This window comes from Prinia subflava, chromosome 4 (genome assembly GCF_021018805.1).
Source record: "Prinia subflava isolate CZ2003 ecotype Zambia chromosome 4, Cam_Psub_1.2, whole genome shotgun sequence".
NCBI classification, from domain to species: domain Eukaryota; kingdom Metazoa; phylum Chordata; class Aves; order Passeriformes; family Cisticolidae; genus Prinia; species Prinia subflava.
This window is the reverse complement of record NC_086250.1, coordinates 15,720,601-15,733,044: the sequence shown is the minus strand read 5'-3', so window position 1 is coordinate 15,733,044 and position 12,444 is coordinate 15,720,601. Positions and strand designations below refer to the sequence as shown.

Genomic DNA, 12,444 nt, shown 5'->3' with positions numbered 1-12,444 from the left:
CATAATCCCTCAAATCCCCAGAGAGATCACTGAGGAAGACAGTAAGGCTTCTTGTCATTCACAGTGTCCTCATAGTCTAAATAATTGTGACTGGAATCTCTTATAGCTATATGTTTAATGTTTCTCATGCTCTTTGCGAAAACAAAATGGATGAATTTCCCCTTTATAATAAAATATTGAACAGTCTGTCCACTGAATAGGAAACATAGGTGTTTCCAGCAGCCAGCTGCTGCTTTAGAGGGAGGGGGCAGAGATACAGGATGTATGTTGTGTTCAGAGGAACACGCTCGAGGTCAGTTTGGCCGTCATCCACTGCTGCTTTGCTGAGTCAGCTGGAGTATTTATATCCACTTTTAACATCACTTCTGATAAATCACATATGTAGATGTCTTTGCTGTGACAAATGCATGTCTTAAATTTGAATGTGCTTTCTTCTGAGATGGGGAGTGGATGCATTTTGGAATTTGGTTGTTTTGGGTCATGTAGGACTGAACTGAAAATCTTTTCTGGGGTGCTTTGTCTTAATTTTGTAGCTTCCAGGTATGAATATCTCAGCTTATTAAAGTTTCTACTTGTTATGGAAGAGAGGGACTGATTAACAGCGGAATCTGAAACCCGTTAGACTAGAGATTTTGCTATATTGTGTCCCATGATACTGTGGGATTGCATTAGAGTTAGATATTAGATTAAAGTTTACTGAAGCAATGGAAATATTCCAAGACCCCACCAAAAAAGACAAAAAAAAGACACACACACACACACACACAAAAACCCCCCAAACACCAACAAACAAACAAAAAAACCCCACCAAAACAAAACAAACAACCGAAAAAACACAACAACAACAAAACCCAAAACAAAACAAAAACCAGTCTTACAATATAGCCTTCATTATTTGTCATAAAAAGCTTAATGGAAGCTTAAATAAAATAATGTGAGTTTAAATAAATGGCAGTGTAATGTAGGATATAATGCTACTGAATCCTAAGTAAGTGTAGTCCAGATGAGTAAGTGCTCTTTGCCGACTGTTGGATGCAGCTGTTTTCCTGTTGATGACAGCAGTCACTCCTAATGGTTAGAAGGCTGAAGTCAAAGGTAACTCTGTAAACCACAAACTCCAAAAACTACATTTTTTTCTTTCATTAATATCTGTCGAGCTAGTGCTTCCTTTTATAACCTGAAATTTTGAGAAGGAAGTGTGTAAAAATTTAATGTTTCTGCTTTTAAAGTTGCAAGAAGTAATATGACCAAAAATATCATTATAATTCATACTGAGCTTTCAAATGATAGGTTCAGAGCTTGAATGAAAGGATCAGAAGGGTTTCTATGTGAAATAGCGGACAGTATTGAGAGATGATGGTGTTTAAACTCCATTTTCTCTTGGGAATGCTGAGGATCTTTGCCCTGCTGGTAGTTAGGAGAAAATGAGAGTGGTTGATTTACACTGCTAGCATCAGACCAATATAAAGTACTGCATTCTTCTTTCTCTTCTATTCAGCAGAGAGAGGTACAGTGCATACTTCTGATAATGTAGCTTTCTCATATTTTTCTCCCCAGGATGGATTAGACATGCCAATTATGCTTCAGGGCTGGATGTTGGACCATGTAGTCTCCTGTTATGTCTTCTGTTCATGTATTTATAGAACTCTTACTGATCATTAAATATAATTTTTCTGATGTAGAGTTCTCACACTTCATGAAGCAATAGTATAGTAGACACGTACTACCCTTTTTTTTTTAGAACTCTTAGTTTGTCCTGTTTTAAAAAAAATCAAATTGAGAAATGGACTTTTAAAGAAGAAGTTGCATGGAGTGAGCGACACGTGAGTGTCCAGCTGTCTAGAAAGCTGCTGGCATCATCCATGCCTGATGTCATGGGATTTATCTTAAGAGGGGTTTTTGTTTGGTGGTGTTTTGTTTTGTTTTGTTTTGTTTTTGTTTTTGTTTTTGTTGTTGTTGGTTTTTTGGGGGTTTTTTTTGGGGTTTTTTTTTGGTTTGTTTTTGTTTTTGTTTTTTTGTTTTTTTTTTTTTTTTTTTTAATTAACATGTGGTGGAAATTGTCTTTTTATTCTGCCAAAATTATCTCATCCCATTTCAGTAATATAACAGTCAATGCAGAAAGGAGTCAGGAGCTTTTGGCAGTCAGGGCTTGCTTGTTTCCATGCTGAATTTTGCATGGTGCAAATGTGTAGCAGTGGAAGTGTTGGAGGCCTCGTGCTGAAGCTGGGTATAAAGACCGCAAGGATGAGAAGCAAAAATGCAAGAGCAAAGTACAAGACCTGTCTTGTTTACAAGTTTCCCGCTACAGGAAAATAATAACTCACTACTAGACAGTTTATTACTGTAAAAAGAACAGTGAGGCTTCAAGTGAAAGTAACTTACAGAAATCATTTCTCTGAATTTAATAATGTGTTTCTAGTTCTTAACAAACTAAAATGCAGGAGTGACAGACATTCTACATTGCCCGAGCTGGTCATTATTTTCTTAAGAAGTCAGGGTTCCCAAAAGGCCTTAAAGGTGACGTTAGAATATAGCTTCCATAATGTGGAAAAGAAAATAATGATTCTTGATGGCACTGAGACAAATGAATCCTGACATGTAGGGATTTTTTTTTTCTTTGTAAAGAAAAGTTTTGAAGACACGTTTCCTTTGACATAGGTACCCACTCACACAATCTGCAGTTAGTATGTGTTGAAATACTTCTCGTTGCTTATTTCCTGAGCTATGTCACTAAGTTAAGAAATTCAGAACTTCCTTTTTCACAGAATGAGTTGATAATGCTCATTCTATGTCCAGTTTAAGGACCGCCTCCCAAATAAGTAAGTTTACTTGCACAAAATCTCTGGAATGTAAGGATTTCTGCTTGTGGCACTGGCATTCCTTTATAAGGCATGGGTAGCTGTAAGTAGTCACCTTTTGTTTTTGTGGGTGTTTTTCTTTAATAGTTACTGGTTTTGAAGTAAATAGATGTCCTCTGGGAGAGTCTCAGAAACATGTGAATATCAAGACATACAGTTTTTCTCATCCTGGCCTATAGCTGATATGTACAGATGTCTCGAGAAGAGTTAGAAACCAGCAGGAGGCCACCAACCTCTAACTAGCCTGTGACCAAACTTTTCTGTGCAGGAGTGAATCTGTGCTCTAGGTCTAGTTTTTCTGCTGATATCAGAAAGAAAGCTTGTTTCTTGCTGTTGTTGAGGACTAAGCCATCTGCCAATGTCCGAGGGCAGTTTCGCTAAACAGATTTCTCATGGCTTGAATGAGCAGCAGTGGGAGCAGAATAAGAATTGTTGATCCAAGGCAGTTACCCCTACAAAGAGAAACAGAGGCTTGTGACCTTCCTCATTGCACACCATGGACTTCTCTTCAAGTTTAAACTTGGTTTCTGACATTTTCCTGACCTTTCCTTCCTATTTTTCTGCCACATGCAGTCTGAGAATAGTGATGATCTTTGAAATTATGGAAGAGAGACAAGGGGTGAGTGTCTCTGTGCCCCCCCCCACATCATTATCTTGCAGGACATTGCCAAAGGTTTTGTTTCCCTGAAAGCACAGTTTAGGTAACATATTTACTTGAGTGTTGTTGAAATGTATAATCATGTATTTATATATATATATATTTATATATCAAATTATAAAATATATCCTAGCTGTTTAAAATATAAGTACAGGCAGACTGGATGGAAAATATTTTATTGTAGTTCATATATACACTATACATCCACATTTGCACTGTATTGTATTAGTTAAGGAGCACTGAAATGCAGTTAATGATTCATCCCTGCTGATACTGCATTCTTTGGACTCATTTTTATCACCAGTGCAAAGACAATCAAAACTTGAGAAGTATCTCCAAAATTTTATTTTGTTAACAAGATCAGCTTATTAGTTTTGTTTTGTGCATGTGTGGAAATAAGCAGTCTTGCTCATTTCTCAGAATGTGTGGAGTCTTTCTTTATAGGTGTGTCTTGATTTATGCTGGTTATTTTTTTTCCTTGCCCTTATGTGTAGTAAGTGCAATTAAACGCAAACTATGAAAATTCTAGACTTTCAAAGTACTGCAGTGACTCATGTACTAATATTCTTTTGTGTTTCCTTGTGGCAAAATAATAAAATCCTTGCATGATCCCTCTTTGCTGCATTGTATGTTAGTAACAATAATAATACAAGCCTTCACGAGGTGCTTGCTGCCAGCAATACTGTACAGCAATAGGCTGTACTAGGCTGATCACTTTTATAGAAAATAATCTGAAATAGAGATAACCTGCTGTATGCCTCTGGTGTCATATATTTGTCAGGAGTCCACCTGGAAGCCCTAACTGTGACCAAGACTCCCAGTTTTCATCAGAATTTTCTAAACCTCTTTTTCCTTTTTTAATTTTTTTTTCTTTTTTGGTTGCTTATTCTTCTGCAGGCAGGTAGACTGCAAAGAAATCTCTGAGCCACTGAAATATAAACAAAAATAAAACCCAGGAGTATTTTAGGTGGCTCCAGTGGAACACATAGCTACTGTTGCCCTAAGTGTCCCTGTAAATTTGGGTTGTAAAAAAGCTAACTCTCCTGAGTGAGCTAGCATGGGAGGTGGGTGGAATTTTTAGGTTTCATTGGTGTTGTCTCATCAGCTCTCAGTAAATCTTGTGATGCTGCTTTTCCTTCCTCTTGTCAGTGGAGCTGTCAGCTGTGGGCATGGAAGGGGCATGCTCCAGGTCTGTCTTATCAAATACCCTCCAAAATGAGGTTTCTTTAGATGGCTTTGTGCTCAGTGGGCCCATGGAAAGAGCTTTTGGGTGGAGAAAGGCAAAGTTATTGTAAAATGGATGTTGTTCTGAAAACTGTTACAGACTGCCCAGGAAAGTGCTTGTTTGGGTTGGACCTGGCACCCCTATCTCTAGACCTTAGAAAACCTCTGGCAGAGTGGTGTCTGTTGAGTTTGGAGAGGAATTTAAATCAAATCAGTGTGTATTATATGAGTGCATCTGCTAAATGCATTTCAAGAATTTTTTTCTGCATTCTTTGCCACTAATAAGTTATCCACACACAGTGGGCTAAAGCATGATGTAATGTTTAATACTGCTCAAATACCACTGCTCCTGCTGTACCTCAGATTACCTCTGCAAAGCCTAACTTCAAGTTGTGAAGTTACAACAACTAACTTTCTTTTCTTTCCAAGTTTGATTGATGAAGTATGAGAGCTTCCTGTATCAGCATGGAGGAGACAAGCACTGAATACCCATGATGTTGTGAGTTACTTCATTGTGGTAGCATTGGTTTCTCTACATTTCCCCACTCTCCTCCTGTTCTTGGTCATTGCTGTAGGATAATTTATAGAGGAGGGAATGTACAGGCTGTTCTTTTTCCAGCATTTCTCTGTGTTTTGCCAGTTGTGTCCAAGAGCAGTCCTTCAGTTCCTGTACACACTTTTCATAAACTCTTTAGTGAAGCCTAAGGAGAAAGGAAAGCCCCAGGGCCACAGTTCCCACCCATGATGTCTGTTCTGCTTTCATTGGGAACTTAACTGGTAAATAAAAAGCACAGAGCAGAACCCCTGGGGTTGGGCTCTTCCCCAGAGCTGGATTTACTCCTGCATTGCTCAGACCCATGTCCAAAGAGCTGTCTGTGATCTCTCTTGGAGCCTTGCGAGTCTGAGCTTTGGCTGGCTCAGCTGTCAGACGCTGAATGTCAAACCTTGGAGGCTGCTGCTTTTCCATGGAAACACTCGGTGAGATTGCAGAAATAATCAGGCACGTCTGCTGGTTGCTGTGCCCTATTGTTGGGTGCTTCCAGACAGTGAACTGAATTGTCCTACCTTGACAGACTGAGCTTTTAGCTGAAATCTGCTCTACTTTTGTCATACCTCTTGCTTTTTTTTTTTTTTTTTTTTTTTTTTTTTTTTTTTTTTTTTTTTTTAGTTTTAGTTTTAATTGATTGCATTAGTGTGACAGCTTATTCTGCTGCTGTGAGGCAAGCCTCTTGATGTTGGCTTTCCATTTCTCTCTGTTCATGCACAACTTGCAGAACCAGACCCAGCCCCCTTGCTCCTGGGTGGGTACCACCAGTCTGAGCTGTTTCAAGCCCCAGATGTGCAAGGCCTGAGCTGCAGTGTGCTCTTGAGGGAGCCTGTGCTATCGTCCATTCTCCTTAACAATTCTTCTTAACATTTTGCTGTTGACATAAAAATAATTCAGCGTTTACAATGTAAAATTCTGTTAATTAGCTGTGACTTTATTTTCAGCAGTTAGCAAGAGATTTTTCTTTACTAGAGGAAGGGTCTGAAATCTGGAGCCTTTCGATGGCTGAATTTTCTTGAAATTAGATTTTGCACAATTTACTTTCTGGAATAGTTGAAAATTATATTTATCAGTGTGCCTGGAAAACTCTAGATATGCTTTAGTATTGGCTTTAGGAAGAAACAGTGTCTTTGCTACAGGCATTGCTTACTCAAAAGCATTGCTGATGCAGCTCAGTGGGAGAGGTGCCATAAACTGCTTGGAAACGAAAGGAACTCTGGTTTACAGAATGTGTTTCAGTGTATCAGGCTGGTTCTGTGCCTGATCTGAAAATAACTGTCTTTGGAGACATAACAGTAGAAGTCTTGTTTCTTATGTTTCTGTAACTTGAAAGTTATTCTGGAGAACTGCCCAAGAGGGAAGGATAACTTCCAGGCTTGCGGACCACACAGATTATTAAGATGGCCTGGTACAACTTCTGTCCGTGTTTCTTTGTTGTCCTTCAGTGACAGTTGCCAAAAATAAACGTCCACAGAACAGCTGTTGTAACACTGGAAGAAGGATTGCTGCAGGGGATGGAGACAGTGTCATTGAGGTGGAGGGGAGGAGATAGCTCATCTCTGCTGCAAATCCCCCAAAACAAAATTCTGTAAACAGGAGCAGTTTGGAAGGGAAAGGTTTATCACCCGAAACACTGATATTGTGTGAATCAAACACTGCCTTTAAGAACAAAAGTAAAACAGCTGCCCTTTTTTCCATGCCCAGCACACATCTCAGGGCACCCTGTGAAAGACAAATCAATGCCATAGTCCTGTTTCTTGTGGCTCTGAGGAGCACAGGGCGGTGCAAAGCCATGTGTCCTGAAATCACTGGGGCAGTAACAGGAGTGCAGCTCCCCAGGCCTGAGGTCTCCTTCTGCATCCTCAGAGCTGCTGCTGAGGGATCATCTGCTGTCTGCAGGGCTGGATTCATTGCTCTCCTGCTGCAAAGCACCGTGCTTTCTAGGAAAACAGCCAGCTGAGATAAGCCAGGAGGGGCAGTGGAAGTGCAGAAGCATTGGTCCTTCTGTGCTTATCACAAAAATTGCTAAATCTTGGGATTTTGAAAAGATAAGAATTTTTGCAAATTTAAGCCTTTAGGTTCGCTTAGAAGAATAGATATATATTTTTATACTCTTTAAAATGTAGACATCTTTTTCCCTTGAGGTGCACTTCTTCAGTACTACATGGTTTGGAGATAAAAGGAATACAGGACAATTTTGTGCCCCTGTGCTGGGCACTGGTGGGGCTGCACCTTGAATCCTGTATTCACTTCTGGTCCTCTCACTACTAGAAAGACATTGAGATGCTGGAGAATGTCCAGAGAGGGATAGTGGAGCTGGTGAGGGGTCTGGAGCACAAGTCCTGTGAGGAGCAGCTGAGGGAGCTGGGGGAGTTTAGCCTGGAGAAAAAGGAGGCTCTGGGAAGAGCTTATCACTCTTTACAACTCCCTGAGAGGAGGTTAAAGCAAAATGCGATTTTGGCTCTTCTCCCAGGTAACAAGTGACCGTCCTTCAGTTTGCACCAGGGGCAGTTTAGATTGGATTTTAGGAAAAATTTCTTCACTGACAGGGTTATCAAGCATTGGAACAGGCTGCTCAGGGAAGTGCTGGAATCATCATACCTGGAAGTGTTCAAAAAATACATGGACGTGACACTTGGAGACATAGTTTAGTGGTGAATACAGTGATGTTGGGTTAACAGCTGAGCTCCATGATCTTGGAGGTCTTTTCCAACGTAAACAGTTCTATGAGTCTATATTTACATCGAAGTTGATTCCTCTGTAGAAACAAAGGTGATATAATACAGCAGATCAATGTTCTGCTGTCCTACTTTGGCAGTAAATGTTGCAACTGTCAGGAATTACAGTTTCAGTAGAACTTTAAAAAATGGTATAACAAATGGGCAACAACTTGAAACCATGCGTGTGTGAGGGCTGACATGTCACTTACTTAGATGCTGTGGTTAGTTTTAGCTAAATCTTTCAAATCTTATGCAGACAATGGTGACTGACTGCTATCTGTATGCCTCATTCTAATCTCACGTAACTTGTTTTGGGTGAATAGAATTTTAAGTGATCATTACCAAAAAGATCCCCATCCCCCTTATCTAATTTGAAAAACTTTCTAAAGCTTAGTTTCAGTCTTCATCAACCTGAATAAAATGCCAAAACCTCAGTCTGTCAGATAGCAGCTGGGACTGGAAAAGCTGAAGCACATGGTGTCATTGTTGTGAAAGACAATCCTTTCAATGGAATCAATTCAGGACACCGGATGTCAGTATGTTCTTTATTTTCCATTCATGTCTTCCAGCTAAAACCCGTTTATTCCTACACTTCTGTCTCTGAGCCAAACAAGAAGGAGAGATGACTAAATTTTCTTTTCTTTGTCCACCCCTCCTCAGAATAATTTTGGATGTGCTGTTTTCCTCTGTCTCTTTCAAGTAGCTTGAATAAAACTTTTGTCAAATGAACAGAGGATACTTTTTTTTAGTGTTGCTCCGTATATGTTACATATTGTTCTGTCAAAGATTGTAGCGTGTCTCTTTGTCCCTTCCTTTGTGCAATGGCTGCTCCATGTAGTTTATTTTTTTCCATTGTATCTGTGCAAAACCAGACCTAATAATTAAAGAAATTCCATGGAAGAAGCTGAAATGGATTCTGACTGCTGTTGCTGTTCATTCTGCTAGTAATCCTGCAATAACGAGTACAGCTAGTTCTTGTTCAAGAACAGATGGACTAAGGGTTTTTATGGTGCATGGAACAGGTTTTCCAATACCATGGTGCCTTATAGTATTTCAGTAAACAACTTAATTTTTAAATACAGAGCTAAAATTAACATAAATCTAGAAAATTGTTTTGTAGGAGGTGTCCTTTTCATGATGGAAAAAAGACTGAAACTGAACTTGAATCCCTATAATTTTGAAGTCAATTTGCTAAGAATTGTAATTGCTCCATTTTTTAACCCCTGAAATGCATAAATGCATACAAATCTATACATACATCAAAACTAATATCTGAGCCACTGGCTTTATTTTTAAGAGGCAAAAAGGAAATGGTGTTGCTGCCTTTCGTGATTCTTTAATGCTGAAAAGTTTTCATTATTAACAATTGGCAAGTTGAATAGGATATTGGCTTTTTTCCTTTATTTTACTGCTGTTGCTAACGGATAATTAGGCTTGGTGTCCATATAAGCTTAAGAATTTTTTGATGATATAAAGATTGCTTATTCAGAGGAAGAAAATGGAATGAAATTAGCAGCATGAGTCAGACTGGTCTACTAGTCCTGGAGGGCAAGTTGGCAGACCTGGGCTTTGTTCCACACCTTTCACCAGTATGCACAATAACCTCGTGAGTTCTCTGAGTTTCTTCTGAAATCTGGGTCCCCTTCAGCTTTCTGTGGTGGGGACTTTTGTGTGGGTTACAGATACTCTTGTGCTGCCAGCAGGGATCTGAAAGGCTTCCAGAGGTAATGCAGCAACAGTTCCATACTGGTTTCTCTTATCAGTGTAAACTTCACTGGGCTTGCTGTGAAACAAAATAAACATCCTCGTGCAGTGAGGATGAGGAAAACTGAAAATTTGGGTGGGAGGAGAGAGAAAATCATAGAGCTCCATGCCTGAAACCACTTGCAGAAGAAGACATGTTTTTGTGATGGTGGAGTCCAGCTCAGGGTTTTTCACTCTTTTAGAGGAACAAAAGCTGTTCTGCAGGACCAGCTAGAAGGTTAAAGGAGAAAGGAAACCATTTTCCCTTCCTCAAAACAATAGTTTGCTAAGACCTATGTTAGCATGCAGCAACCTGAGGTCCAAATTTGATGCAGCTTCAAATAAAATTACCCAGATTTTTTGACATGCCATTAGTCATAAGCGCTGAGTGGTTTTGAGAGTGAGGCAGAGAAAGTTTGTATGAGTCAAGGCTATTGCACATTCAGTGTTTCAAACCTTAAATATTTTGAGACTGTGCAACTCATCAGTATTTAAAACCTTGATGTGTTATTTCAAAGCCCTTTTATTTTGCAGAGAAGATCATTATCGGTTGGATGTAAAAAGCCACTTCGTTTTTCCCTGCAGACATCATCAGTGGGAATCCTCTGAGCTGGTGCACACACCTTCAGTGTAGGTGTGGAGCTGTGCAGGGTCTGGCCGGGTGAGAGCAGAGGTTTCAGGCACACCTTTGAAATGGAAAAAAAAGGCTTTTCCAGACACGCCTCTCCTGGCAGTGCAGCAGAGAGACGGGGCAGTTTTGCCTGCTGCTGAATCAGCATTGATCTCGGCAGATGCAGAGCAGATAAGCCTGACAGAAGCCCCGAGACCAAAACAGAGGGTCTGTGCAGTTTTTGTTGAGCAATAGATTACGATATCTTGAGGGGAGCAATTTCAAAGTCCAGGAGATAGAGATCAGGCAGCGACCGTTTCCAATCGTGCTGAAATCAAACCCATTCAGGGGAAATAAGCCTGCCTTCAGAAAATCATTTTGTCAGGGGAAAACCAGACCCCAGCCCATTTCCCCGAGCGCTGTTTTACCAGCAAGCAGAGCTCCAGGCGAGCTTCACCTCCGTGCCGGCGGTGTTTGGCCGCCCGGAGCAGGCGGTGCCAAGGTTAAACCCGGCTTTGTGGAGGCGCCGTGCCCGCCTGCGAAGGCAGCACCTGCCAGGCATGCCCAGTCAGCCCTAGGGCCGGCTCTGCTGCGCCCGGCTCTGCGAGGCCGAGCACAAAGGGCGCTTGTGGCCCGGCCGCGGGAGTCTCCCAGTGCCGCCGCTGCTGGGAGGACTGGTTACCATGGAGGCTGCCATCTGTTCGCTCCCTGCTGGAATGTGATTATCCTCGCTGGGTTGGGAACCAGCGAAAGCAGGGGAGCGTGTGCTGCCGGCAATTATCTGCAATGGAGTGCGTTAATGGCAGGCTGGAATTAGCTGGCTGGAGGAGCGCATAAAAGGATTTTACCAAAACTGTGAATGGTTTCTTGCCAAGAGGAGCGAGCTTTTTGCAAGGTCGGTGCTAAATTCATTTCGTTCTGTAGGTAATTTTTAATTGATGTCGTGGCTTTAAGATTTGAGAATGGCAGCGCCACGGAAATAATGCTTATTGTTAGGAGGGTGTGGGGGGATTGTATTTTAAGGATCTTCGTTTGTCTGTTGCAGTTCGAGCAGTTTAATCTGGGGTAGTTAAAGTACTAAGTCAGAACAATAACTGGCCGAACTGGCACAAATGGAGCAATCCATATCTCTTGTCTTTACGAAATGCTGTTTGCTGCCAGTTCTGTTTGATTTACATGTCTTTTCACGCTGGTTGCTTTTTGTCTGAGTGATTTCTTTTTGGACGTGATCCGTGTTTGGGTTTCGTGCTGGCATGAAGGGTGAGCCGAGGGAGAAATGTTCGAAGGGAGCTGGTGATACAATGGATGTTCAGCGTGTTTTATGCAGTTTGCCCAGAGGAAGCAGTGTGAGGGAGGCAGAATGCAAGAGCAGGTTTCCCACCCTCTGTCCCTCTTTCCAACTCACCAACTGACCAAACGTTTTGGACTATTTCTCTTACAAGGCTTAATTGTATAAAGACTTGACATGAGTTTTCGGAATTCTCTGCAAATATTGTGACTGTTTTGATGACAGGATTTAATTTAAAGGGGAAAATAGAATTAGAAGTATATCCTTGAAAGGTTTTCTTGTCCTATAAAATACTTCTTTTGCTGTGTTGCAAGAGCTAGGAGTATTTTTTTTTTATAATATATGCATGGTGAACATTTAAGTGCAATTCAAATTGCTGACTTCAACGAGGGACATTAAAATTTTGCACCCCAAAAATGCAAAATGTCACTTCTGCAGATGCTTTTAGTCACATATGGGCTTTCCTTTTTCAAATAAAGGTCTTATGCTGCATCCCCCATGCCAGAACTGCCATTTTTATTTGGTGCAGGGCAGAACACTACTAGAGGCTTTTAATTAAAACTGTGTCAGTGCTAGTTCAACTGCTGTGTCCTCTGCTTTTAGGCACTGAACATGTCAGTGCATTGGAGTCTGGACGGAAAGTTACTGATAGAGTTAATAAGTCACGATTGCAACATATTTGACTAAGATAAAATTTTAACCTACAAGATGCTTTTCAAGCCTTGGTGCCTAACAAAAGTCTGTGGGAGGATGAGAGGGTTTTTATTTCTTTGAGTAATTTAACTGTTTGTGGTGA

The 12,444-nt window shown here is 40.8% G+C and overlaps 1 protein-coding gene across 2 annotated transcripts in view; it reads left to right on the top strand.

Annotated features, from left to right (window-relative positions):
* The window catches only part of FGD4 (FYVE, RhoGEF and PH domain containing 4), a 99,186-nt gene that overhangs the window by 26,014 nt on the left and 60,728 nt on the right, over window positions 1-12,444 (top strand). The window contains exon 1 of one of the 2 annotated variants that reach the window (XM_063395614.1): window positions 11,120-11,255. The exons of the other annotated variant lie outside the window; for it this stretch is intronic. The gene's annotated coding sequence lies outside the window, so the exon portion shown is untranslated. Of the gene's footprint in view, window positions 1-11,119; window positions 11,256-12,444 lie in introns of those variants that run through there. 2 annotated transcript variants of the gene reach the window in all.